Source organism: Lissotriton vulgaris, chromosome 4_1, assembly GCF_964263255.1.
Source record: "Lissotriton vulgaris chromosome 4_1, aLisVul1.2, whole genome shotgun sequence".
Taxonomy (NCBI): Eukaryota; Metazoa; Chordata; class Amphibia; order Caudata; family Salamandridae; genus Lissotriton; species Lissotriton vulgaris.
Window position 1 is genome coordinate 1,363,994,592 of NC_141691.1, and position 26,426 is coordinate 1,364,021,017.

A 26,426-nucleotide genomic window follows, 5' to 3' on the forward strand; every position below is an offset into this window, starting at 1 on the left:
CCCAGATGCTGTACCATGCTCTCACGGTAATATCTCTCCAGGAGAGATTTTGCAATCTCGCTGGCGGATGGTCTGTCCATTGCGAAGCAGGTAAACGACAATCAGGATTCCAGCAATAGCAATCAGGATCAGAGGTAGACCCCCCAAAATGCTTCCGAATACGGGGTGTATAAAGTAGGGGTGGGTGGAATTTGCATAGTTGCGCTACGCAAAGCTCCGCAAAATGGTAAAAAATATCAGCGACCACGCAGAGTTCAGCGAACACGCGAAATTGCTTGTTCTACCCTTTCGCAATACTTTTTTTCCTGTACGGGTGCTGTTTGCGTGCTCGGGAGAAATATCTTGCAATCACGCATTTTGAAAGCGCGAACAAGCAAAAAATACTGCGAAGCCGCGAATCGCAGAATTTTTGGCAATTTTGTATTCTCCGCGGAATGAGAAATTACCCAAATTCCGCAAGCGGAACTGAATTTACTGCCCACGCCTAGTATAAAGTTAGGAACAACTCCGAGGATGGTCTGGAAGGTGTTAAGGAATCCTGACCCTATGGTTTTAAATAGGTGTACAACACCGCTCGTATCTGACATATTTATGATACGACCCACCATTTCTGTGAAATGTCGGGGGCAGTTTGTACGGATTAGCACCTGTATCCTTGTCGAGCTCCACGCAACTTGAAGTTCAAAGGTTTCTCGTGCAGAGGTCAATGGCACGGTTTGTCGTAAAAGCATGGCTTTCATTCTGCTTAAAGCATCAAACTGAATAAAATAAACATTCACTGAAAGCCATAACGGCGCCTCCCTGACTCTATTCATCGGAGGAAACAATACTTGCATACAACAAGTAACCCTGGTGTTCACGGTGACCAGATTGGCAATGCCCAGGAGCATCCCACAACAACCTGGATCGTTCAGCATCAAGTAACTCCCATTCGAAAGTAACTCAAACGCTGGCGTGATCATGACAGCTTGAGTACCTTTCTTGTGGCAAGACAGATTACAAACTGAACCACTACAGGCCTGTGAAAACGATATCTTGGCACATGAGAGAACCGCTAAAAGCGCTCTTGCAGTTAGTACCACTAAGAAATACTTCTTGATCCCCATTCCGGCATCGAAATCTATATTGTAAATGCCAGGATTTCTTAATGTAGTCTTTACTCAGTTTTTCATATTTGCCTACCTGATTTGCTCAAGGCAATAGTGAAACTGAAAGATTGTGACCAAGAGATGGTAATTCAGCTACTGTAAATGGAAGGATGTCCAGTTTTTCAATTTGCAGAATTGTATATTTCACTCCCCTTTGTGCAATTTCTATATGTGTATCAGTTAGATTGTATTCTGAAAACAGAGATGTACTGTTTATAAAATGCCAAGGCCCAAAGCCTGCACACAAAGATTGTAGCGTCCAGATCAATAACATAATAAAAAGTAACTGTGATTGGCCGTGTTGTAATATTGCCAAATCCTGTTCTAGTATGTCTATAGCAGAAGATACAAAGTTGCCCAATTAATATACTGTGGAGGTCGAAGTTGTTAACCCGTTATCCACCACAGCTAAAGCTTTTTCTAAGTTTATGCAGCCTATTTCCCATATTCTCTCTGCTGCTTCTTGTTGGGACATCTTCCAGATTTTATTATAGACAGCATAAGTGCCTGCATATATGAAACATTTTTTACTTTGTTTCTTAGGTCCTAGTAAAAAGTCCCTGAGATCCATGTCTTGTGAGAGTAAAGATAAGTGTTGTTTCACTTCTGCAAGTGTTGAGGTTTCTAGCCTTTCTAGGCACAACTTCCCAAGACAATAGGATGTCACTACCCCTGGATGTTCTCTCTGTACATATCGTGGGTCGGGCCTATGTATACTGAGTTCCTTGGTGATGTGCAGGAACCGTTCATGACATGTGTTTGTCTCTAAGTGCCAAACCACCTACTCCTTCCAATTTGAGTCTGATCTATTGTCATCAACTTTTGCACCTTTCGTCAAAGAAGAATTCTGCCACCTCTGTGATGGTGTAGGAAATAATGAATTGTTCAGGTCCTTTATCTTGGCTATTACAAGACAGGATGTCTGTTGCACAGTATCATTTAAAAAGATCATGTGCTGTGGAATGAGGCATGCTCTAAATAGTGCCTCTGTATCCTGGACTTGCCATTTTTTTGAACTCAAATCGATTTTGGGTCAATTTTATCTTTTCATAGGTTGAAACCCTGTTCAGACAATTTGGCTAAAACGGAAGCAGAATAAATCTGTTTAGTGTTTGTCAACATAATTTTAAGTGCTGATTTTGGTGCAAACTTATAATAAAATGATGCTGGGTCTGTGGTGTTAAACCCTGAAAAATATGCATATTTCTGTGCAAACATTTGTGAACTACATTTTGGTGGTGCTGGGCAATGTTCCCACTGATGGTACTCAAATACATTCCTAGGTGAAATGGATCTGTGCAGGAAATGATGACCAACATGTTGATCACAGTACAATTTGTCATAGTCTGATGAACCCTCTAACATTTTTTATTATTAGAAAATGCAGCAGTTTTCTATAAATCAGACAACATGTTATCTACTGTTTCAGTGTCTAAATCATCAGAAAATGTACCGGAGGTAATGAAATCACTCAATGATATTTTAAATATATGATTATTTTTTTAAGTTCGGTCTGTCCCAATATATGATGAAACTAACCTTGTCCCATACTATACCATCGGGTATAAGAACAGCTGTAATGTTCACTGATGACAAGTCTCTTTGTTCACGATGTGATGACGGATGTCGCTTCAGTAGGATGTTGAACTTTTGAGCTGTGGAATCTTGTTGAAGAAAGTGTCCATTGATAAGCATACTAAAAGTCAATACTAAGCCTAGCCAGAAAAGAAAAAACAGTATCCCTGAAATTACTCAGAGTTCAATCCAAGGTGATACCAGGTATGTCTTTTGAAAAAAGTTCTTTAGTTCTTGCTTGAATGGTGTTTTGGCTGGCGTCGTTTCTGGCTCACTTGGATCCAGAGAAAACGTATCAAAGTTAATGAAATAGTCAGAAGCTGTTCAATCAATTGTAGGAATTGCATTGGGATTAGTTGAAATGTCAATTTCCTCTCGACAAGACATGTTGATGTAGACGTCTGTATTCAGTCTAATTGCAACTTGTGAATTATTCAGATTTTCATTTCGAATTTGAATGTCTGGTTCAAGTGGAACAAGTTCTATGGCATTGTTGCTTAGTCCTTCATTCCTTACAGGTGGCTCTTCAAACGTGATGAGTCTTTCTGTTTGAACTTCTTGGATTGTAGCTTGAGGAGGGCATCTGCTACAGCGGAGTCCACTAGGCCGACTGTTTAGTATCGGCCACATAGTGTAGTTTGATTAAGTCGATTGAGACAAATCTTTTCTTCTTTTTCCGGCAAGAGGCGGGAGCCGCACAGTTCTCGTTGCGTGTACTGCAAGGACTCGTACAGGTTTTCTGTACGAGGGTCCAAATTCCTTTTTGTCTGCAATGTACTCTCTGACCAGATCCCTGAGTTTTGGGATCTCGACACGTCTTGCCGTGACTACCTTGACTTCCTCAGTGGTGGTCGGTTTTAGACATTGCTTTGTTTTGTTCTAGATTCTTTTAGATCCTGTAAAACAGCCAAACGATCATGGATTTCAAATGGTTTTTCATCCGCCACTGCGCCTTCACAATAAATATCAGCTACCCACATTTGTGTCCCAAAGTGGACCTCACATGGAGTGACTCCCGCTAGAGAGCTTCTTGGCTCATATACCCCATATAGGTGTGTGACCCAACTACCGCCCTTGCCTAATACCCTAGCTGTTAAAGATTGCTTTAAGTCCCGTTTTTTTTCTCTCCACAACCGAATTTCCCTCTGGATGGTACAGAGATGAAAACTGCAATGCTACCCCCCCTTCCTTCCATGGTCTCTTTGTAAGCCAGAGAGCTAAACGCAGGGCCGCAGACAGAGTGTAACGTGCTAACTGCGTATGTACAGATAAAATCTCGCGAATCTTCTATAACAGTTTGAGCGTCAGCAGAACGCTGAGGCCATACCCATAGGAATCTCGAGCAGGAATCCACTGCTACCATGATATATGTAAGCCCCGTCCATTTGTAAGGGGCTGCTGTGGTCCAAGTACACACATGCGAGAGGTTTATCTGACTTTAGTAATGGCGTCTCTGCCGAGCGTGCAACGGTGGAGCCTTTCATCTGCTGGTAGATGTCGCATTTCAATACATAGTCTTTAGTTTGCTTAGTTAATCCTGGCCACGAATAACACTGTTTCAGTAAAGAAATAGTCGCTTTAATGCCTGTGTGCGCAGACCCCAAACCCTTGTGTGCAGCTAGAATTAAACCTTGCCTACGATCCATATCTGGTATTACTCTATCCCCCAGTCCAGGAATCTGAGCATAAGGAATGTTTTGTGCATCTAACTCGTAAGAGTATTTGAGTGGACATTTTTTAGGTACTGCTGTGCTGCCTTTGCGTGATGTGATGACAGCTATAATTATTTCTCCGTCTATTCTCGTTTTTGAACAAGTCACCGCAGATACGGAAGCCGTGCAAACAGCCCTCTTTGCAGCTTCATCAGCCAATTAATTCCCTACAACGTGAACGCCATCACATTGATGACTCAGTGTATGGATCACATGAGGCCTCAGTAGCTTGGTTTCAATTCTGCTACCTGTTCCCATAACATTTTATGTTTAAGTGTCCCACCTTTTGCGTCTTTAAACCCGTGTTCTTCCCAATGCTGTAAGTATTCATTGTATGACTGGACACAGTAAAAGGAATCACACACGATTAGTGTGAGGAATTCGTGATCCGTATTTACAAGTGCAAGTATTAGTGCTTTTTTCTGCCAACTGAACCGTGCAGTCTCCTAGAGATTGCGTTTTTGTGCAACTAGGATGGAACTTACCATCATGCATGCAACCGGTAACGATAGCACACGCTGAAAATATTGCTTCTTACTTCCTATGGCCGGTTGCGCAGATCCGTCAGCATAAATAATATATTTATACTGATCTAGAGGCAAGATTTCATTTGGTAGAGGATATTCTTGTTCATATTGCAGGAATGCCTGTGTTTTGAAACTTGGATCACATCTGTATTCAACATCATTTGCATTAAGACAATTAGACCATTGTATCCATCTTGGATGTAACATTTTTGCTTTTGGAATACTGGCCTTTGTAACTGCTTCTAAGGCTGGTACTGGAGTTATGACAATAAAGCGTTTCCCCTGAGCCAGTGTTCTTTCTCTTTTCTCTTGTTACATCAGTCTGAACTGCGGTCAGGATTTTTTTTGTTGAAGTGAAACGCATTTCTGCATTTGTGTACAGGTGTGATTTGTAAGCGATTGGTACAGTTTCTCCTTCATTAAAGGTTAAATAAGTGTACCCACATTGACCCGTGAATATTCGGGTCACTAAGTAGCGTACGTTTACGCATGTTTGTAAGTGTTTGGACGCAATCATGACTTCCTGGAGTAAACAAAGAATATTAGTATGTTCTTGTGTCTAATCTCTGGCTGAAAAGTCAGGTTTTATTAAGCCATAGAAAGGTTTTACCCTTTTTGCATGATCTAAAATGTATATCCTGCCGAAATGTAGGAATCTTAGTATTGATTGTACATTTTTTAATGATGTTGGAGGTTGGAGCAGCGCACATGTTTCTAAAAAGTTAGCTGCCAGACTTTTGCCTTCACTTGACAGCTCATATCCCAAAAATTGGAACATTGAGGTGGGTTATTTTAATTTTTTTAAAGTTGAATTTGTAGCCTTCTGCAGCAAATCCCATAATAATGGCGCTTACCCTGTTCAAGTGCCTCTCTAAGTCATCGTCTGTTAGATAAATATGATCCACATATGACAACGCTTCTTCATCAAATTTTTGAAGTAACTCTGTTACTCTTGCTGAAAATACACCTGAGCTGTTTTTATTCCCTTGTGTTAGACGACAGAACTGTCTTTGGGACCCTATCACACTGAAGGAGCTATATTTTGAGATATCAAGTGTGGTTTAGGATTTTTGCACACAATGTAATTAATTAATGCAGCACTATGTGTATTTTGGACAGCAAATGCCTTTGTGTATGAGTTTAAATGTCTGTAATCTAAGACTAGAGGATATGTATTGTCGGGTTTAGCAACTGGAAATGAAGGATTGTTCATTGGAGAGGTACATTTTTCAATTACCTCCTGGTATTCAAGTTGATCTAAGATCTCCCTGACCTGTTTTTTAGCTTCTTGCTTTATTGGATATTGCCTCTGAGCATTAGGTGAAACTTTTAATGGGATCTCGTGGTAGGTTGAGTTCTCATCCCACCCTTCGTGATTTTTGTACAATGCTGGAGCTTGGGCTACTGCCCACTCCTGCACATATGTATGTTTAAGGTGAACGGGAACATAGTTGGAAAATGCAGGAAAAATTATACTTTCTCCTCTGGGGCTCTCCATAACGAATGCAGGCGGCCTATCTTGTTCTGCTAACAGGATGTCATAAAGAGATGATAAGTTCTTCTAAAAAAGACCTTTTACTTTCCTGGGCTTGTCCCCCTCCAACCAAAGTGTTATTTCATATAACTTATGTTGGACGCTCACCCTGGTGTCTGGTTTTTCCACTGTGATGTAATCATTCAACTCCTCTGTCACCAGAAGTTCCTTCAGGTTCTGCCGAACTATTGCTGCTTCTGCGCACACTGTCTAGCATCATCAGAGCCCATTCCCCGGTCAGAAGTTGTGTCCTCAGAATTCTGGGCATGTCTGATTTTCAGATCAGCAACTTTCTTTTTCTTAAATTGAGGTTTTGGATTTTGCGTATCTTCTTTTTTAGAAGTAAGGTCTTAAGCGCCCTGTTTGTCTCTGGACTCTGTGAGCTTCTTTCTATTTTCTGACTATCCTTCTCTTTCAGAGCTTATCTTCGAGCCCTGAAAGGAACGAGAGGAACGTGTATCAGTATCCTGATACCTGTCAGGTTTCCTAATGATATCCCTATTCCTAAGGTTATACCTCTTATCAGAGGGCTCCTGTGGATGAGACCTACCTCCTGGCAGAGCCGTGACGGTCGGTCTCTCCGACCGCCATGTTTCCTCCCACCATTGTAATCTGGTGGGCGGACAACCACAGTACGATGGCAGAGGGCCTGCCACCGACAGCCTGTCGGTGTTGGGCCCTCCACCTTTGTAATGAGGCCTTCATTTTTTGTACTACCAAACATCTTTCTTTGAGGTTGTTGTGTGTAAGGACCTCCCTCAAACTGAATTTTAGTGTTAGATGTGAGAGGACACTTACCCCACATACCCTCAGAACCCACATTTAGTGTGGCAGAAGAGTTTGGCCATCTTGAAAATGCTCAAAGTGGGCAGTATTAGCAATGGGAATACTCACCTCATCAATTAGGATGTTCCCTAGTGGTCATTCTAACCCACTAACTCATGCAAGGCATAAATGTGACATCTCCATACACCCACTTCAAAACACTTTCTGGATGAGTGGAAGAAATGAAGAGGAATGGAGTTGCTGTTTGTGACCTCAGAGGAACTCTACAGAATATTTATTTTATAGCTATGTATATTTTTAAATGTTCCCTGTAGTTTACCAAAGTAAGACTCTGCAGTTATAGTGGAGATCCCTACATGGTTAAGTATATGGAAACGTTGTAAAAATAATTACCTCAAAAATAAATCTTAAATATATTTTTATGTTAAATCTTAATGTAAATCAGTTTTATTACTTAAATGTAGAACAGAATAGAAAAATGCTACAGCTCTACTAAATTAATTTTGAATTAAAACCTTAATTAAAGGAAATATACAAAAGTATATTAAAATTATTTTTCTGAAGTTTAAATTGAAAAATAGATTCCCACCTGAAGAATTTTTTTAAATTGTGCATTAATAATAATTATTATTATTATTATTTTTTTTTTTTGGAGTTCAAATCTGCTTTATTGCGTAAGTTGAAACATAATACACAGCTTTTTGTGCCTACAACCCGGAGGCCGGCAGCAGATAAAGATGATATTAACACAGCCTCTCGGCCGGCATCCCGGAGGCCCGGCGGCAATGCATGGAGGTGGAGGAGTGGGGCAACACAGCCGGTGTTGCATGGCAATGAAGGATGAGCAGCAGTAGAACAGTGTTTTTTTTTGTTGTTTTTTTTTGGAAAAAAGTTCTTCCTCCTTTGATGTCCAGAACAGCTTAACAAAACGTCCCAACAATGCAGTAACTAAGAGGCAATTCATGACTACATAGCAGAATAAGTGGTGGTGATCTGGTGTGGCATACTAGGTGAGCAGAGGCGTGCATAATAATGTATACGTGTCATAGCCGTCCCAGCAAGAGGGTCACAGTTAGCCAGAAGCAATGTCGTGTATGGTGCCCTAGAGGAACGTCTGCCAGAGGGCATTGTAGCATATGGTGGGTAAGGCGTGGGGTAACAGCGTGCAAGTAAGGAGGATTAGTGGATTATCCAAGGGAGTAGAACCACGATGCAGGCATCGCGTGAGGTTCGGGGGGGGGGTGAGCGGGAACACCGCAGTCGGGGGTAGGGGGATCTCTATCAGTAGAGTACAACGAGGAGGCGCGCGCGTAGAAGCAGGGTCTCTGGTCAGGTCCGGGATGTGAGTAGTGCACTAATCTATGATAGGTCGGCCATCCTGCGGGTCAACATCATCCGATCCTGCAAGCAGATAGCGCACCAGTGGATCCCAAATGTAACTGGGCCGACTCGAAATGGGCAACAGTTCAGCAAATGTCGCATGTTGGTCTTGGCAGTGGGTTAAGTCCGCCAGCCAGTCCTTAAATTTGGGCGCTTTGCCCCTGCCCCAGCGGCACGCCATGCGTCCTTTGGCCAACAGGAGTGCGGTATGGACGAACTTCCGGCAAGACCTGGGAAGTTGCATCGTGTCCCCAAAAAGGGCCATCAGTGGATCCACGGGCATTCTCTCCTCAACCATCTCCGCGAGAGCATCCATCACTTGTTGCCAGTAGCATGCCACCTGGGGGCATGTCCACGCCAAGTGGAGAAAGTCGGCACAATCGGTGCGGCAGCGCTCACAGCGGTCATCTTCCGTCAGGCCAAATCGCCGCTTCCTCACCGGCGTGTAGTACACCCGCTGTAGGAATTTATAATGGATGATCTTCAATCTGCTGCTGGCAGAGATGCGGGAGGTGAGTGTACAGCAATGATGCCATTTCTCGTCCGATATATCAATAACAAGCTCAGCAGACCATTGCAATCGTGCACTGGATTCCGGCATCGGAGCAGCCCCCCTGAGCTGGCGGTAAAGGCCGGAGACCAGGTGGGCCCCATCCTGAGAACACAATAAGAAATGCAATGAAGGCAGAGTTTCGGGCTCGCTGGGAAACTCCGGCAGGATGTCACTCATGCCTGCACATAGCCGCACATAGTAAAAGAGCTCGAGAGGAGTGCTTTCATGCGCAGCAAAGAACAGGTCAGCCGATTTAAAACAACCATTGAAGAACAAGTCTCCCCAGCAGGAGACATGTATCTTAGCACAAAGATTGCGGAATCCCGGCTCCCCCAAGAGGGTAAGGTTAGGGTTATGTGTAAGCGGCAACTTGGGCGAGTAGAGTAGTTTACAAGATAAGCTCTTGGCTATGCGCCACCACGCATCCAATGTGCAGGAGACCGATGTATTTGGCGTAGTGATGGACGATTCAGGGCAGTGAAGCAAACCATTGAGTGGGAGAGGATGCACTATCCAGTCTTCCACTGCTAGGTGCGGCATGAAGGGGGTAGGAGCCATCCAGTGGTAGGCGAAGTGTGCCTGCGCACACTGGTAGTAGGCCTCAAAATCAGGGACATCAAAACCACCCCTGTCATAGGGGAGGGTGAGCGTGGACCACTTGAGCCGGGGACTCCTGCCTCCCCAAAAAAGCCTTCGCAACTCTGTCTTCAGGGTCCGGAAGAAGTAAGCGCCAGGGGAGTAAGGTATATTGAGAAAGAGGTAGAGAAAGCGGGAGAGTATCACCATTTTTATGAGCGACGCTCTCCCAGCCATGGACAGCGACAAAGCAACCCAGCGGTCCACTGAGGCGGTCAGTTTAGTTATCGCTACTCCGTAGTTGGATCGCAGCGTCTCGTCCCTGTCACGAGAGATACGGATCCCAAGGTAGCGGAGGTCAGACCGACACCACTCAAGTGGATAATCAAGAGGAAAAGCAGTCACCGCCTCAGTTAAAGGAAAAAATTGCAACTTGGACCAGTTGATGTGAACACCGGACACCCGGCCGAACAGTACAAATTCTCTGAGTAAGGGATTGAGATATAACTCAGGGTGCTTGACATACAGTGTGATGTCATCCGCATAAAGGGATACATCAATTTGGCGTTGCAAGCACTGTACTGCACCGCCACGATGTAGCTGACGCAATCGACAGGCAAGAGGCTCAACCGCTATGGCGAATAACAGGGGGGAGAGAGGACACCCTTGTCTCGTGCCCCTGGTTAGTGCGATAGGCTGCGACAAGCGACCATTGATCAGTACTCTCGCAGTGGGGCGAGTATAAAGTAGATGGACCCAGGATATAAATAATTTGGGGAACCCCATACTGGCCAGCACCGAGAACAGGTATGGCCACTCGACAGAGTCGAAGGCCTTGGTCGCGTCAAGGAACACAGCTGCCACAGGTGTATCAGGGTGAACCGTGCGGAGCAAGGAGAAGAGCGTGCGAAGGTTGTGGGAGGTAGATCTGCCTGCCACAAAGCCTGATTGATCAGGTAGTACAAGTCTGGTCATTAGTAGCGACAGCCGGGTGGCCAAGACTTTGGCAAGTATTTTAACGTCACAATTTAAGAGGGAGAGTGGGCGATAAGAGTTACAGGATTTGGGGTCTTTATCAGGCTTTAGGAGTGACGTGATCACCACTTCGCACATAAAACAGGGGAGCACCCGTCGCATAGGGATTCCGAGAAAACCTCACTTAGTACTGGGGCCATGATGTTAATGTAAGTTTTATAGAACTCGGCTGGTATGCCGTCGAGTCCTGGGGCCTTGCCATTCCTGAGGGACATGATGGCCTTGCGGACCTCATCCAGCTCGAACGGTGCCGCCAGGAATGCCCTATCCCCATCGCTAAGCCAACACAGAGCCACGTCATTGAGGTATTCAGAATAGGACACTTCGGGCCTCGCTGTGGAAGTGTAAAGTGAGTGGTAATGCGCCACCAACGTAGTAAGTATCGCATCTGAATCTCTAACAGTAGCGCCAGAGGTGTCGGTGAGTTCCAATATGGTATTATGCGCTCGTGAAGGTTGTGTGATCATTGCAAGTGCCTTCCCGGGCCTGTCCCCTTCGTAGTATTTGCGGGCCTGCCAGTATTTGCCCCTGAACTTGGCTTCTCGCGCGGCCTCCTCTTCATACCGTGATAGCGTCTCCCTAAAGGTGGCCTGTAGTTCGGGGCCGGTGTCAGACACCATACGAAGTTCTAAAGCCCGCAGTTCCTTTTCCAACAGGCTAATGGAGTTAATGATAGCACGTAGTACACCATGGCTTTTGGAGATGCAATACCCCCTAATAGTGACTTGAATGCCTCCCATATGTGCTCAACCGAATCTACCGATCCCTTATTCCTAGTGAAAAAATCTGCTATCTCTTCTCCCAGTTCAGTGCGAAACAGGTTATCAAGGAGGATATCAGGGGGAGTCTCCACTGCGGTCGCGGACTGTCCCATCCCGGTGTGTGGAAGTGTAGCAAGACAGGACTGTGATCAGAGTATGTTCTTGGCAGGTGACGAACCCCCACTAGCTCCGCAGCCACATCTCTTGTAATAAAGAAATAATCTAGACGTGCCCAGGTCCCGGTATGTGATGTAAAGTGTGTGCCTTTCCTTCCAATGGGGTGCAAGTGTCGCCAGGTGTCTAACAGTCCACCCTCCTCAATGATTCCCTCCAGCGCCTCCCGTGCCCTGGGCTTGTAGGAGCAAACCCCATCCGCTCTATCTAGCTGTGGTACCAGCGCTAGGTTGAAGTCCCCTCCCCAAACTATGTGCCATGACGCAACGAAAAGAATCTTGCCCCATAGAGTAGTGAAAAAAGCGGGTGTGTCAACATTAGGTGCATATGTGGTTACAAACGTGTATGTGTCACGGCCTATTCTGCCCCATAGCAATGCATAGCGGCTTTCCCTGTCAAGTAGCTCCCCAAACTTCTGAAATGGGATCTTGCGGGTAATGAGGATGGCAACCCCCCTTGAATAGGTTGAATATGAGGAGAAGGCACGGTTCCCAGCCCACCTGCTTGCGAAAGAGGTCCCGCCTTGTGGTGACAGATGCGTTTCCTGCAACATGGCTACTTGCACATGATGTCTATCAAGGTAGGCAATAACATTACAACACTTTTTGGCATTGTTCAACCCTCTAACATTCCAGGATAAACAGGTCAATTGTGTGTTCACTACTGAAGCAGCCATTGACAGTACAGCAAGAAGCATATCAGTGCCAAAGTAGGCAGCACGAAAAAGCCACCTCCGCACCACCAGCATCGGTGCTTACACCAAGACAAAGTCCATGCGTTTAGTCCATTAGATGAATGCCTCTTGAAACACCCTCCCCCCCACCCACCCCAGCATCCCAATCATGCCAGCAGCCAAGCAACCCCACCCAGCAACCCATCCCCCACCCCCCCCCAACTCAAGCAACATCAACAGCTGAAACTTCAGCAAGTCAGAGGGGATCACCCAGTAGGGGTAAGACATTGAGTACGCACAGCCACTTCCCGGTCCCCAGCCTCGTTACTGTGCCGCCCTCGGTGGAGACTAGGGCCAGGAGAGTGGTCCTTGGTTTACATTACCACAGGAGTGTAGATTACGTGCAGGTCCCTCTTCCACTTGTTCCCTCATGCCTGTGCTCCACTCTGTAGGAAAAACATAATCCAATGCAGATGATGTGCGTAGTGTAACGCGCGTAGGCAGTTAGTCATCGTGTGGCGCCGGGGACAAGTCTGCATTTTCACGCTCCTCCGAGGCGTCGCGGTCCTCCCTGCGCGCCCTCCGGAGTGATTTGAGAAAGTCTTCTACTTTCTGTGGGTTGGTGAAGAACTGTTGTTTACCCTGGTGGGTGACTCGCAGCTTTGCAGGGTACAGGAGCGCATAGTCTATCTGGGCCTCTCGCAACTTTTTCTTCACTGGAAGGAATTTGCGCCGCTCTTCCTGAACCATTGGCGTAAAGTCTGGGTAAATGGAGAAAGTGACACCATTATACTGCAGCGACCTCTGAGACCGAGCCGCCCGGAGTTCAGTATCTCGGTCTCTGTAGTTCAATAGCCGAGCAATAATTGGGCGTGGTGGTAGTCCAGGTTTGGGCATGGGTGCCAGGGAGCGGTGGGCCCTCTCAACGATGAGCTGAGGTGAGAAGGCGTCCTCACCAATGGAGCCCTTGAGCAATTTCTCGATGTATATCTCCATCCTACCCGTATCCGTGGATTCCGGCACATTGGTGACTCGTATGTTGTTCCGGCGGCTGCGGGCCTCCAAATCCACATTTTTAGCCGCTATGACCCTGAGTAGATTGTCCATCCTGGACAATTGAGTGGTGTGAGTCGAGGCGACATCCGAGGTGTCAGAGGTACGTTGCTCCGCAGCCGTAATGCGCTCTTTGTGACGGTCAACTTTGTGCACCAGTGCGTCCAGTCGAGCAGTGACACCATCAACCTTCTTGACAACTGTGGAGAAGCCTTGTCTCATCTCCTGTATCAGGCTGGTCAGGTCAGTGTCTTTAGCAGGAGAGACGGTAGCCTTTGGGGATGACGCGCTAGGTTCAGGGTCCAGCTGCGTTGATTTCGCGCCCTTTTTTGCAGCATCGAAACTGAGCTTGGTTTGGCGGTTCTCAAGCCGCACCATGGTGGCGATGGGGCGCAGCGCCCGAGGACTGTGGGATGCAGTAGCCCTACGGACCGCCACTTAGGGATGCTACCCCCAGGGAGCAGGGCCACAGCAGGTGCCAGACAGGATGATGCTCCAGCAGATCAGCAAGGGTCCCGGCGGGGGAGGTACGGGGACCCGGCGAGTCAGTACAATCTTCAGGTGTTTTGATGGCAGGGGGGGGCGACTATGCCCAGGTGGTGGCGACCCCAGGTCCCCACTCCTCGTCGCCGCTATGCGAGACAATGGCGTCTCAAAAGGTTCAAACATGAAGGCTCAAGGAGTGGCCAAGCCCCGGTTGGGGAATGTGCCTAAGGTGGAATGCGTTCCTCGGGCAGCACAGCCACCAGAGAGAGGATCAGGCCGGAGCAGGTTGAGGAGGAATGGGGGGGGCCCAGATTCCGCCGTATGCAGATCTTGGCGGTGCAGCAGCAGGTAGTGGCGTTCCGAGGTCGCGGGCAATGTGGAAGCCCAGGGTCAGTCAAGGACCGATGTAGTAGCGTCGTCAGCCGCGGGGGCCCAGGCCCGATATCCGACCCCCCCACGGGCAGCACACAGAGCAGCGCTGTCCCTCGAGAGTGCCAGGCGATCACAGTTTCTTCCGGGGACCCGGGGGACGTTCCGTCCGCCCCGCGGCGTTCCCCAACACAGGAGCACAGTGCCCGTCCGCATTCCCAGCTGTGAGAGTATCAGCAACAGTGGAGGGGGGGCCCGCGTTGGCAGAAAGGCAGCCTCCTACCTCCGCTAAGAGCCCGCCGGAGTAGCCCTGTCCAGGGATCCACCAGTCGCGTTGGTAAGCGGCCTAGTCCCTCGTGGTCATCCCCGGTATGGCGTAGTCCGCTGCAGCCGGCTGCGTTCACCCGTCTGCTCCAAGGCAACAGCCGGAGAAACTTCAAAGGGTCGTAGCTCTGGCCCCGAGTCTTGTAGCGCCACCAAACTTGGGTCGAGTGCGGAGAAAGGCGTCCTGCGGCAAAGTAGTGGGAAATCAGTTGAATTTACATTCCGTGGTGGAGGATAATTGAAGGATTAAGATCCAAGGAGCGGGAGCTGCGTGTTCAAGCAGCCATTCCGCTTGTGCGCCCTCTAGCGCCCCCCAAATTGTGCATTAATAATTATTAAAAGTGGCATATAGAATTGATTAATTTAATTGGTTTGAATAAAAATGTAATGTTACATTAAGTTTAAAACTAAAAGTATTTTATGATATATTTGATGCTTAAATAATTAAAATGCACTATTTATACATGTTTTTAGCATTAATTTATATTTATTCATATGTTTAACTGTTTTAAATATTCACTATTCTATGTGGGGGGTGTTGTAGTATCAGTGGTTGGACATGTGTAGTCCTGGACTAACAACAAGTCTAAGTGCTTGATAACGAGTTTGGCAATTAATCGGATTACCGAACCCATTGTGAAGGTGCAGTGGCTTGGGAACCACCTCACCAGTGGTCCGACCGCCATATTACTAGTACGGCAGTCGTACCTTTTTGGGACTGCCGCAAAGGATCTTTTTCATACCATAAAATGGAGATGAAGAAAAAAGCCAAAAGTATACAAGGGGCTTTTCGCCTACTTTATAGCTCCTTGGGAGGCCCAACTTATACCCTACTAATAGAAGTACTAAAAGCGAAATTGCTCACGATCCTTACATATGGAAGTGAAATACTCTGTGGTTTGGATTTTGCCTTACTAAATAATGCTATTACAAATACATTTAAACATCTGTTTTGGCTTCCACTTAATGTATAACCTGCTCAGATAAGGCTGGAGTTTGGCTTTTGTAATTAACAATATGCAAGAATGGGTCAATTCGTTAAGACCTGGAGACAAATCAAAACTAATGTCAATACCCAATGTGCACATTTTCTCGAAAGAAATGCAACAAAATGAAAAATTGTCCTTCTATAAATATCTGCAAAAAGCTCTTGAAGAATTATCAATTGCTGAGATCTGGGAAATGTCTTTAACAGTACAAAGTTTAAAGAAAATAATTAACAAATCAGTTAAACATGTGTCCCTTTTAAAAGACAAAGAACTGTTTATTAAGAGATCCCACACATGGATGTTGGTCCAGAAATATACAAGTCTTAAGGTACAGCCATATTTAGAAATACCATGGTCTGTACAAACCAAAAACACTTTTATGAAAGCACGATTCGGCAACTTACCTAGCTTAAAACATGTAGTCCCCTGGTTGAAACCATCTAAGCCGATTATGTGCAGACTATGCAACCGATGGGGCGAAAGTATTTTGCATTTTGTTTGTATATGTACAGTAATGATGGCGGAAAGAAAATTATATTTGAAAAACTCCTTCATTGATAGAGGTGTTCGTACCTGCAGACATGCCATGGAAGTTTGTTTTAGACCAACGGATATTAAAACAAACACCAATTTTACTAAATTTGTAATACTTGTTAAAAAGAAGTTGGATACTTGTGAGTTGCCCACAGGAAATCTGGAAGTCTAAAATAATTAAGGACAACATTTGGGACTATTTTTATGATATCACACATAAATTATAGAAATATTAATTGATACTATTTATATTAAGTCCTGGAAAGATGACGGTCTGATGTAACGGGTATAAATTGTGTTTATGTGCATTTAAGAAAACTATTTTAGACTTTTCGAATTTTTTTAATTATTGGTCTGTATTTTAAATCGGTGTGTTTTCTTTAAGAATGTAGTAACTGTAAGATTTTTGCTAATCATGCAAATAAAAATTTACCTATGACTGCTGCAACTGCCAGGGAACTGCATTCCATGGTGGTGACGCAACGTTCTGGGGCAGTAATATGCTTGGCGGCGCAGTTGCAGCACAGTCAACTGAGTTTTCCCACGGCTGGCCTTTTCATGGCGGTGAACCCACCATGAAAAGACTAGTAGTGGGGAAAAAAAGAGGGCCCTACAGGCTCCCATGTTCTCCTGTACACTGGGCTGCATGCAGGGGGTAACACGGGGTGCCCCCTGTGTGCATGTATGCCCAGTTCCTGTATGGCATGGACTTAGCAGGTTCATGTCGTCCATGCCATGCAGGAACTTCCTTAGGCATTTCCATTGCTGGGCCTTTTTCAAAGGCAGTGCCATGGGAACGCCAAAGGACCCCAAGCTAGACCAGGAGAAAACTTCTAATATGGTGGGCAGCCGGTGGTTAACTTTGGTGGTGCGGGGCAGTGGCGTGCCACCACGGTCCCAGTCCCTAAAGTCGTAATCAGCCCCATAGCTACTAAAAAAGTGTAAGTTACACATGTAACTTACTACAAAAGTGCAAGTTACACATGAAAGTTTCTACAAAAGTGTAAGTTATTACAAAAGTGTAGGTTAGTACAAAAGTGCAGTTTGTGAATACCACTTTGTATTAAGTTTTGTTGTACTACGCTAGTACTACAGTGCAGTTTCTGAAGCAGGCCCTTAATTGTGAAATTTGATGAGAGCAAAGATGTTATTAGAGCCCAAAAAAACAAAACACTTTGGAGGGTACATTACGATGCAGGTGGGACTGCCACCGAAAGGCTATAAGCGGCAGTCCCATCGTCATACAGCCCTTCAGGCCGATTGCCGCATTACGATGCAGGCAGACAAGCTCTTGATTCTCGGGGTATGATCCACCACCTACAACAGGATCTACTCATCCCATCGGGACAGCTGTCCAAATTGTGGTCCTGAATGGAGATGGTGCCTGCTCAGGCACCCCCATCAGGATCACAATGTCCCTTTCCGCATGCCTTGAACAGGCAGACAGTAACTGGCTTTGGGTGCCCCAAGCAGGGCCCTGTCCCCTGTGGGACACGGCTAAGCGGCCAGGTGGGCACATATGGTGCCTCCAAACATCCATGCACTGTGTGCCAGACACCACCTGGTGACTGGCACACGGTGCATGGATGTTTTAAAACATGCCTTTTTCTACTGCTGCCCTTTTTTCGGGACACAGCACAAAGCATAGTAGAAAATGCAGTTTTTGACCACCTACATGACAGTCTGACCAAAATATGGCGAGTAGGACTGTTTTTTGGGCGGTCTCAATCCCACTGCGCCATCGTAATGAGACCCTAAGTCTTTTTTATGTGTTGTGTTGCATACAAAGTAAATAGATTCTTACCAAAAGATTTCTTAAGGTCACATTTGGTTCACTCGCCTTGTAATTAGAAGTTTTAATGTTCTCATCCCTAGAGGCCTGTGACGTAACGTCACTCTAAAAATTGTTCCAGCATCTCTGGTTACAATTAAGGGCCTAATTAGGATGCAGTCGGAATCGGCTCTGACTGTCGCTCTGAGCTGACTGCATTGCAACATGCCAGTCCGATTCCTTTCCGACCAACCCATTACGATGCAGTTGGTCAGAAGGAATGAGAAAGATCATTCTGACTGGCTTCTGACGGGCTCAGAGAGTCCATCGCCAGTCGGAATGCGGCCAGTAATCCCAAGGGCGGCTCTTTCCGCTTGAGGGATTACGATGTCGAGTTTACACAGCCTTTCTGTGCCGGCCCTTCCGACACAGAAAGGCTGTTGGAACTCAACTTTGGGGGTCCCCAGCAGGGGCTCCTTTGGTGCACGGCCTCTGGTTGGAGGCTGACAGGGCATCTATGGTACCTCCCTGTTGATCCCTGCACCTTGTGGCAGACCCCTGAGGTTCCTGCCACGGGGTGCAGGGATGAACCTCACCTCACATTTTACAATGGGAGCATGCATTCCGGCCACAATGCATGCTCCCAATGTAAAGTATAGGAGTGCGACCAAACAGTGTTAGGTCACATCCTAAGTAGTTGGCCGGGACCGTTGACTGGGTATTGGTCAGTCCCTTGACTGAGAAAATGTCGGGCGAAGAAAATTCTGCCCGACATCGTAATGAGGCCCTGAGTGCAGTAAAATACAAAACTCACATATACCTGGCTAATTAAGTCCATTTTGAGTTTAACCAGATGGTCCTTTCACTCAAAAATGATGATCAATTGACGAGTGTAGGAATGTGAGTAATTGGTGTCAATTAGAATCTTCTGAAATTTAATTACATCATTGCTATGTACTAATGTGAGTTTGCAAAAATGAGTCACATATAACAAAATAATGCAATCATTGGTGTATTACCCCTGGAGAAAGGGTACAATTCCATCATGAAATGTACTGCTAAATAATAGGCATCTGAGGCAAAGATTCTAAAATAGCAAATTTACCTTAGTAGTGAGATAAGGTAAAACAGGTTGGTTTTGCATCAAAAAGAGGGGAGCGAAGGATTTTCCCTAATTGTTATAAGAATTTGTAGCAAATATTGTTGGATACAACAAAAATTGGTAAGATGAGAGATCTTACTGAGTGGTCATTTATTTTTGTGAAGGCATACAATGTGTTCAATATGGTGTTCCAGTAGTCTATAACTTATTTACAGAACTGCCATTAGCATTAATATCCCTCGCAGTGGTATTGCACAACTTAGAGAAGAAAGTAGGAGTACTTCTTTCTGGCAGTGTGAATGATGCCCTGCAATGAGAACTCCAAGCAAAGATCCGCCAAAATCTATTCAGCCATTCAACTCGTGCTTCTATTTAAAATTGAGGCAAATTTGTGGGGTATGTAGTGAAGCAAGTGCAGGTGATGATGGGTAGTTGCAGCTGTCAGGACTGCTAGGATCAGTCTGAATAGGTGAGATAGTGAGCAGCATATGGAGCTCTTGACTGACAGATTCTACTGCTCTCCAATTGAAAATGATTTGAGACTAGTATAAGAACTAGGACTTGTAGCTGTGTCATAGCTACAAAGAAACAATGCCATATGGCTGTAGTATGGCTCCTCCAAAAGGTGAGGAGCAGAGGAGAAGCTGGAAAAGAGATGGCCGGCAGAGAATAATGAGATGAGCTCTTGGCCCCCAGTTCACTTAGGATTCAGGAATTAACCATGAATGATAACTGGAAGGAATTTAGAATTAAGGGGCAAATTGAGAAGTAAATAGTTGGAGAATAAAAAAACTTCAGGAGAGACTCTGCGTTCTAAAATATTAAACAAACAAATGAATAAGGTTTTCACATGGTGTTCTCACCTCCTTCTATAACCCTCAGAAAATATACTTCAGTATTTGAATTTAGCAGGAGATTAGCCACAACTGGCAGTGGTTAACCTCAGAGCTCAAATTTAATTCTAGATTGCACACCAAAATTCATACTTAAGTAACTTAAACAATGCCACCAGCATAGTCTATATTGCCTATGTTATCTCTGGACCTAAAAAAACAGCTCACTCAATAAAAAGGCTTTCAAAACCTGATAGATGTGTGCCTGCTAATAGCCCAGAAGTTATTTCAAGAACCAGGCAACCAATAATAACCAGAAGAGGCAACACAATTGGGGTGTCTGTGCTATGTCATCAGCACCCAATTCCACATTCTAATAAAGGCTTAATATTTAAATACACTTACAATATTATGTGTGGATTGAGCTATATCTGAATGAGGCTATGTTAGAAACCCATTTCAAGCAATTTGAAAAAGAAAACTTTCAGGAGTTTTGCCTGTTACACCATTAAGAACAGAACTGCCGGACACTCAGGAAGATATACCAAGAAAAGTGAAACCAAAATTAATAGCATGCAAGTTGGATGTTGATGTCCTTGTGTTCTACAAAGAAATGTATGTGGTCTTGACTCTTAAACTTGGAATTATTGTTCTAAGTTTGTACTGGAGCAAGTGCAGAGTGATGAAAACCCTCCTGATGACTGTAATGAGGAGAGTATTCAAGGCTTTTAGGAAACCACTTATGGTGGATTTAAAGAGGCAATCAATAGGATAAGAATAAACAACCAAATAGACTAAAGGTAAGATGACAATGGCACCTTCAGTAACCAGAACATGGCAGAGTGAAAACAGGAACTTTTAAAAAAGGTTATAGAGGCGATTTCCAAATGAATACATAAGGCCTCTGATAAAGGCCAAAGACAGAAGTAAGAAGTGGAGGAAATCACTGATCCATAAGAGGATAGTCCAACATTTTCACCACTATGTCTCTCAGTCTGCCCTGCCTGTCAGCTTATGCTCTTCCCCATTGATGCTCTCTCTCTATACCAATTTGAAAGTCTATGGGATCTTTCAAGATATTTGGTAGGAGCTTGGTCTTGCATCCAGCCATATATTCTCCATCTGCTCTCTCACATATTGTGGACATTAAAGTTATCCTAACGGGACCGGTTTTCAAGACCCTCACACTTTTTCATATGGATCTTTATATGAGCTTGCATGTGATTGATTGTGGTCGTTGTAAGATGGTTGGCTTATGATAAAGTCTTCCTTTAGCTTTGGGCCGATTTGTCGTATAGATAAATATTTTGTATGCCCAGAAAAATGTCAGCAATGTCTTTGCCAATGTTGTAAAGTAAACACTCGGTATTCATTAAGGTGTCACTTTATTTCAAGTCATATACGACACACCGGGTAGAGCGATCCGGTCACCAGCTCAAATCATGGACAGCTGCAACTGCCCTCATCAACTGTAAACTAACTGTCAGATGGCAAAGTACAAACGCCATCTGACGTAATGTATGCAAATGCAGGGTCGCGCGGAAGGGACGGGAACAAGGAGGGGACAATTGCGAGAGGGAAAGTTACAATCGTAACACATCTTCTTCCGAAGGGAAAGAGGAGAACACAAGTAAACAAAAACATGTAACAGTTAGTCAAACATGCTCCTAGTAATACATGAGTCTGTCCACAAAAGGACATGTAGGAACGGGTAAGTGGTTACTTCCCAGTTGTCAACATTTGTGGTTATTCCACTACGGACTTCTAGTTATCTTCAGTTCCAAATTTCACTGGTGGTGTTACTGTAAACGAGGTTCATTTGTTCCGTAAAGGCCAATGCAATGTCCTGACCTTCCTCCAACGTGGATGAATGAACTTCATAGGAGGATGCTGCAGAGTCTTCTGATCCCCTGAACTCGTCCTCACCCGCAACACCAATATGCATCCAGTCAGCTCCTAAGTTAACTTCATGGTGTGGGCATTGTACTGGTTTGTGTGCTTCTTTACTCTCCTCCTCTGACTCCTCATAGTCTAACCAGACCCAGCAGTCCATTTTACTAGCGTGCTCCACACTTCTCATACTCGTACCATCTTCTCCATCCAGGTGAGTGATAGTAGCTTTAAGATCCATTTTCTTGGGTAGTTTCCTGGGCCAGACCCCACTGTGTCTACGCCTTCTAATAAAACAAGTCTCTTTCTCATTGTCATCATCGGTGTCTGGTCTTGACCATCCTCCTGCGTCATTTCTCTTGTCGTGATCAGTACCAGAGCCACTGGTAAATTTCTTTTCAATAAGTTCCACACCATTAGTACGAGCCTCATCAAAGACCTGTCCTTCCTCCAGTTTCATCAAGTGACTACCGCAGGAGGATGCCGTTGAGTCTTCTAGGCCGTAGAACTCATATTCTCTCCTGTATTCTATTAGCACACTCTTCTTCCCTAACACAACTTTTTTTAGTGGACATTGTAAGAGTTCCTGTGCTTCCTTAATCTCATTCTCCAACTTTTCACTATATAACCATTGATAATACTCTCCTTTGTTGTCACACTTTGACTCAACAAAACTCAGACCATCTTCCCCTTGCTGGTCCATGTCATCAGCATATTCCTCTCTTGTTTTAGTCTTGGGCTCAGCCAATGTAGTTCCATGCCGCTCTTTCCTAAAATTTAGACGGTTAGACTTACAAACTTCCTCCTCTTTACCTTTTGTTTGTGTTACCATACACTTTCCTTTACTTTCAAATTCACCTTTTGTTACTATTTCTTCTTCACTGTTTTTTCTCTCGTATTCTTTGCTTATGTTCCTTTTGTCGTCCATTCCTTGGTATGTTTCTTGTTTTGTTTTGAATTTGTCCATAGCTGCTTCTTTTTTCCATTTCTTTCTCCTTGCAGCTCCTTTCTTAGCTACCATGACCTTAGATGGTGTTCTTGCATTTAACAACTCATACTTTGCTATTTGTGTACTGTTGTTTAGCGCCAGCCCACTTATGTGTTCATTTCTTTTTTGATTTAGCGTTATTCTTAATTTTTCCTGGTCCTTCCACCCTAGTACGGTGGGTCCATTTTCTGAGATGTATATTGTACTCCTTGTACTTCTCTTCTTGTAGCTCAATTTCAGCTCTCTGCATCCTATTAAGTTAATGTCCTCGCCTGTGTACGTTTTCAGGGATATGTTGGCCTCTTTTAATTCTTTTCCAAGTGTTTCAGCTAATTTTCCTTTCCATATACTTGTGCAAACTATAGTATAATGTGACCCTAAATCAGCGATTATGTCTATTTCTACTCCACCTATGTTGATGGTACACTCTTGGTTTATTTTACTTATGTTCACCTCCTCTTTGTTATCCGTTTCTTCCTTGAAAACATTGCATCTTTTTTCATCAACAGATGTCACTTGCTTATAATGATCATCTAATTTTTCCATAACTTCCTCAAAATCATTCCTTTCTGCTACCTCAGGGACTTTATTTTCAATATTATCGTACACGTTTCTCCCACCTGTACCTAACCTTTGTAACAATATGGATAAGTAATTGTAAAAATATTCTTTCCACTCTTCCCATTTTGCTGTAGTTGTATCATCCCTTTCCACAAATGGCACAGGTTGCAGTAAACTGTTCATTTTGTTTTTATCCATGTTTATTTTAGCTATCGATCCAACTTTGCTTACAGTTCTTTTTATTCTTACTCTTTTATTATTTTTTTGAAATTCGATTTCAACTTGTCTAATTTTCTTGCAAAGGATACTTTGTTTTACTCATCCAGTAAGTTTCGTTCTTAGCGATGTTATCCGCGTAGCAAACAATTTGTGATGCGTGTAGTCTAGTCAAGTCTCTCACAATTTCATCCAGCGCGATGTCGTAACGCGCTTAAGAGTTCAGTATGTTATACACTCGTGGTTCCCTTAGATGAGATCTTTTCTCCTTAACCTTTACTTGAGTATTTAGATATTCGTTTTACAAACAGTTTTCATGTACATGAAGTTTTATTAATTCTCACATAGTTCTATTTTCGCTCTAAGACTTGACTCATTTCATTGTTTTTCCCCTTCAGTGCGTGCGCTTAAAGCTTAAGGCTTCTGAATTATTAGAGATCTTATACTTATTTATAATTAGTCACAGGCCACAAGTTTAACTTTGCTTCCTTCTTAGCTATTATACTCCATGTATTATTGTTATTTAGTTACGTTCCTTGTTTATATTTTCCTTTTCCTCAAACGTAATACTGGTGCTTATGGATTTCAATTTCCTTTCAATAATGTCCGTGCGTTTAATTAGCTTCACGACACGGTGACATTCAAACTCAAAATGGCTCCTTCACGCCGTTACGCAATCTCGTTAGCTCCTGAGTGAACGTTGAAGTTCTGAGGAGATCACGCCTCACACGCTTAATGTGCTGCTTCAGATCAATTTCAATTGCGGGTTCCAGATATATAACTCGTTACCTGCTCCGCTCACTACTCCACCTAACGGCTTCGCAGATTTACCTCATAAGCCACGCGTAGGATTAGTTTAACGCGCGGTGACTTTCATACTCAAAATGGCCCCATGACGCCAGTATTTATTCAATTTACTTCTTGGACGAACGCTGTTGTACTGAAGAGATCACTCTTCACACGCTAGCGCGCTGCTTAAGATCAACTTCAAACGCGGTTCCAGAGATATAACTTGTTCCCTGCACCGCTCAAAACTCCTCTTCCCAGCTTCCAAGGCTCACCTTATGAACTTGCGCAGATTCCAGTGTACATCTACTTCGGGTCTTACTTTTCTTTAACATTTCATTTTCACGAGAACGCCCAAAGTTCAATTAGTATTCACCGGTCATATTAATCCGCTCAAAGTCCAAGGTTCATTTTATCAACTCACTCATATATCAACTTGCCGGAATTCACGGAGGCTGCTCTTTTTCCTCAACTCAATCGTACTTCATGTATGAAAATACACGCTTCACGATGCCGTCTTACTCCTTGTCTCATCATCTAAAATATTCATTAAGTTGTGGGTTCTCCGGTGTGCCGTCCTCGTCGCCAAATTTGTAAAGTAAACACTCGGTATTCATTAAGGTGTCACTTTATTTCAAGTCATATACGACACACCGGGTAGAGCGATCCGGTCACCAGCTCAAATCATGGACAGCTGCAACTGCCCTCATCAACTGTAAACTAACTGTCAGATGGCAAAGTACAAACGCCATCTGACGTAATGTATGCAAATGCAGGGTCGCGCGGAAGGGACGGGAACAAGGAGGGGACAATTGCGAGAGGGAAAGTTACAATCGTAACAAATGTCTCCTCATAATTTTGCAAGGGTGGCCAACAGTCATTTTTCAAAATGTGATTTTAAATCCAATAGACCTCACATGTGAGAGTTACCCCTGTCTGTGCTCGCCTGTTTCTGGTTTCCTATCAACTGAAAAAGTGTGCTGTTGTACCTTTTTCTATTATTTGCAGGTTTCAACATAAGGTTCTAACACAGTATATGGCTTTGGTTTTGGCCCATAACCTTTCAGCTGATGAGACATCTGCCCCATGCTACAGGTGACCTGTATGGCCAGGACTCCTCCAATCTCTAGACTAAGAACTGTAAATGAATCCCTTTATGACAGAAACTCCTGCAATCTGAAATTCCTCCCATGAGTCGTCCCAGTAAAACCTTCTCACTACCAAGGGAGATAGTCTTTTATCACAATAAATCCCTCCACGCTCATAAGGACCCCAGGTTTCAGGTGTTGACGTCCATGCAAATTATAGCATCTAAGTCTATTGTCTTTTAGTACAACACCCCAGCTACTTTCAAGAGAGTCCCATCGGAGATTGCTTGTGTTCTCCTCTCTGAATTATTTCCTACTAACATTGTTCTTGCCCTATCCGGATCACTGACATGATATCGAACACAACAATATAGTGATACAGAAATATTGTGTCCCAAAAATCAATTACAAAAATATTGTTTCCCAATACTTATAATTGTAAGAACAATAATATTGGTAAAAAAATACTATTTTACACTATCATTTAAAAACATACACAAATATTGTTTTTTAATATATATGAATAGCGGATAAACAAATCCCCACCTTTAAGAGATTGCCAGGACACTCTGGGATGCTTAAATTATTTATTCACACAAATGCCTCTTCACCAAAGCACTTCAGCTTTTACCTTAATTATGGTATTCTGCAAGAGCCGGGACAGTCTCTTGAATACACAAAGTCATGGTAATTAACAAAGGACTACAGAACGTGCACAGTGCAGGAAAAGCAAAAAAAAAGTAACCGCCATATTGGCATGTATACAGTGCATATAAAGCAAGTAAGAACTAAAGTCTTATATTGTAATGCAACAATCATTAGACACCATATACTTCAAGTTTTCACACTTGCATTATTGTGGACCAATATATTATACAATTGTAGATTGGATGTAATGAAACTCCTAAATGGCCAGGTTGATTCCATGGCCATTAGTTAACCACTTGGCGTAGTGTTTGTTAGGTTGCAGAAACATTTCCTTAACAATGAAGTTGTTACAGG